The sequence below is a fragment of the Rhopalosiphum padi genome, chromosome 3, assembly GCF_020882245.1.
Source record: "Rhopalosiphum padi isolate XX-2018 chromosome 3, ASM2088224v1, whole genome shotgun sequence".
Lineage (NCBI taxonomy): Eukaryota > Metazoa > Arthropoda > Insecta > Hemiptera > Aphididae > Rhopalosiphum > Rhopalosiphum padi.
The window spans coordinates 45414196-45418384 of NC_083599.1; positions in this window are offsets into that span (position 1 = coordinate 45414196).

The window sequence follows — 4189 nt, forward strand, 5'->3', positions numbered from 1 at the left end:
TTTTCAACATTTCTTTAAAATTGCCTATTTCAAGCCCCTTAAAAATTGAGTATGTTGTGTGGCATAGTCCTAATAATACGTATGAATTGTAATCATATGCAATATGATCACTGATTATAATAATTACTAATTAGTTAATGTTTATACACTTATTTTGGAATAATATTGTTCTTTTTGTAATTTGATAAGAAAAATAAATTATCTATTTACTTACGACTATAGGTATATTGACTAACCAATACATTAAAATTGTGAAAATGTCGTTCAAATTTTGTTAGAATTCTAACTACATTACTACAATGAACATAGTTCGGCTCGAATATAAAGATACGAATAGCTTTTGTAGTTTTGTTATCTTAAATACGCTTAATTCAAAGTACATTTATTGATACTATCGGTGAGACATACTTTTACAGTATCAATTTATTCATAATGAATTGTGGACGAAGATTGACAAACGCGTAATGTGACCAGCAGATCGCGTTATAATTTACAAGAAGTTATAATAATTAATTAAAAAAGTAAATCCAATATAACTAGCAACTGGAAAATGTTTAAATGTGCTTATTTAAAATATTGAATATCTTCGGTTGTTACTTGTAAGTTACTTGATAATATACCTTATGTGCAACATAGTTTAATCTTTAATAATTAAAGTTGTTACTTGTTTTTGTTTTTTTAATTAATAATATAAATATAACTTATATAACTTTGTATACTTGTTTCTTAGAGATAAATGATATATATATAAATCCGTTTTTTGTTAGTAGTCGTGACTCAAATAAAATTGTAAAAGAATTTCTATAGGCGCTTTTTAAAAAGAAAAAGCTACTATTAATTGTTACTTTCACCCACAACAAAATATAGTTCATGCGGTATTTCTCTGATGCCTTATCAATCACTTTCAAACGACAACAACTTAATTAGAAATATATTAACATCATAAAATAATAATAATTATAATATAATATATATACAAGGTATATACAAAGTTTAGATGCGCGGAGTGGAGTGGTACGGGGTTATCCCGCAAAATGTTTGTCCACTACCCCGCTTATCTAAACTTTAAATACGTATAACTCTTAAACTACTCGCCCTAAATTCGATTTTTATGTATCAAAATACTCAGAAAATTATTCTGCTTTGGAATATGAAATTAATACTCTGTTGTCATTCAAAAAAGTAAAAAACTTAAAAAAAATATAAGGATAAAAATACATATTTAAAAATATAATTTTTTAATAAAAACGTTGTTTTTTTAACAACTTGAAATCATGTAAAAAAATGTTTTCAAAAAACATGAATTCTTTTTGAAATAATGAGTGTACAATGATAAAAAAAATCACCTTGTATATATATAATTATTTTTTATAATTGAAACAAAATGTCAAAAATAAAAGATTTAAATGTTTTTTATAGAGAGTATAATCATTACATTTAAAGATGTTGGATCACCCTTTATGCTTTGTGGTTTTAGACTTATAAATGGAAGGTTAGTTTATGTAGTTCCCAATTTCTAATTACTGTAGTTTTGAATGTATGTACCTACTACCTACATAATATGATTTTATTGGCCTTTTTTAAAGTTACCTATGTAGGAAAAATATTTTTTATTTTTATCACACTAACATTCATTAATATATACACAATATACATAGACATTCCGTTTTTTAAAAATAGCCAAAATTCCAAATTGTTTGTTTAAACATCCTTAATATAATATATATTTATTCCAATTAAAGTTTAGATACTTATTATATATTTTAAATAAAATAAAATAAATTTTTGTTGAAGTATTACATTTTCTATATTATACGGGTTCTATACAGAATATCGAACGAATAAACGATAAACAATAAAACCTAAAAATAAAATGTTTATTGCGTGCGTGTGTGTGTGAGTGAGTGTGTCGAGTGTGTCGTGTTAAATTGATGATCACAATAACATCCATATCATATAATCATAGCAGTGGAGAGAACTTAAGGGCCCCAGGCACAAACTAATCTGGGCCCTTCTCATGCAAGGTATTATACTTGCCACTGATATCCAGTGACGTCCTTTGAAATGTATGTATCAAAGAGATAATGTAAAAATATTAAAAATTATGAATTTTGATATTATGTAAGTGTTGATACACAAACTTCGAGACTTAAAAATATATTAGAATATTATGCTTTTATTATTCATACAACCATTTGTTATTTTATTGTTATGTTGGTTTAAGTTTTGTGGTATAAGATATTTAAAAACAAAAGTCATATTGTAACTAACACAGTAACACATATAATGAACAAAGTAAATATTATATAAAGTTTCATTTTTAGAGTTTTAAAAAATACATATAATTGGTTTTCAATAATATAATAATATTATTAATTATTATATTGTATTAGATAAGATGGAAACAATAAGGTACAACATTTTGGCATTACTCTATATTATAGTCTATAGTCTATATAATATATTACTATAGGTACTCTATATCTGGTATGTCTTTTTTTCCCCCAAAAAATCAACTTTGAACGAAATTAAACTTACATTGAAAACAATAAAAATAGTAAAATTTGTCAAATAAAAATTAATTTTTAATTTGACTTAAGTAATAATTTATTAAATCATTTTATTTTATTATTTTTACACGCAGTTGTATTCTAGATAATAATTTAAATCAAAAATATCACATTTTTAAATCAATCATATTTAAATATAATAATTGTACAGTTACCTTTATTATGTTATTATAATTATAAATTTTAAAGACAACTGTACTAGTCGAAAAGGGAACTCGGATTTGGATCCAAAAGGTTCTATGTGTATTGTGTAAATTTGTAAAATTCACTTTTTTTAGTTATTTAAGCTATGCGTTTTACCGCTCTTTTTTCTAGCTAGTAAGGAGTTTAATACGTTAAGAATCAAAAAAGTTATTGAGTGCAAAAAATTTCTACCTATATAACTTCAAAATAACACATTTGAAAGCCATAGATAGAACTGTATTTAATTTATTTAATATTAATTTGTTCATTTGTTTCCTCTGTCTATCTCTCACATAATATAGGAACAAAGATATTCCATACCTATTACATATTTTATAAAGAAGAGTATTTCCTGTGCATTGACCGGATAGATTTTAATTATTTACAATTTTGAATAAATTATTATGGTAAAAATAACCAATAGTTAAAATAATTTATAAAAAAGTAAATATTAAAAATCTTTCCGATCAATGCACAGGAAATACTCTTCTTTAGTATACAGTATAACCTAACCTACTTATAGTCGTAAGTAAATAGATCATTCATTTTTCTTATCAAATTACAAAAAGAACAATATTATTCCAAAATAAGTGTATAAACATTAACTAATTAGTAATTATTGTAATCAGTGATCATATTGCATATGATTACAATTCATACGTATTATTAGAACTATGCCACACAACATACTCAATTTTTAAGGGGCTTGAAATAGGCAATTTTAAAGAATGTGCTATGCTATAGCCTATAGAGTTGTGTGAAAAATCTACAAATATAGAACACTCCACAGCTCCCACCGCGTTACATCATTCAGAAAAGCGTTTCTATAATTAAAATTATCAGCTTTATAAATCTACTTTAAAATAAAAACGTTAACGTATGCACCAAATATACAAATGTTTAAACAACTATATAAACCTACAGTACAAAACGACTTTAAAATTAATAAAATTAATAAATACAAAACATGGTTATAATTTATACTTATATATTATTCTAATATATTGAATTCGACTAGGTTTATAGGTTTATTACATACTTAATCCTAGTAGTTTTATTTTTTTTTTTCATTAGGCTTTAGAGCATCACGTTGGTGATAAAGATTCACCCTCAATAGCTCCCCTAGTAATATTACTCCTATGAATATAAAACATTAGTAATGCGACATTACGTAACATTTTATATCAATTGTATCCAAACATACCTAAATACATGGTTGTCAATTAATAGGTACGGTCAAATATATCCCAGTTTAATGTCGAGTTTTATTTAATATAATTTTCAAACGGTTCATATACGTGTGAGGTTATTTGGAATGAACTGCAAAACTGCCATGGTTCGATGTATAAGGGTGAATTAATATAGTTATGAAACAAAAACATCCACTACAATAATTATTCAACATTTAATATCAAGTCCACGTCTTAGATGCTGAA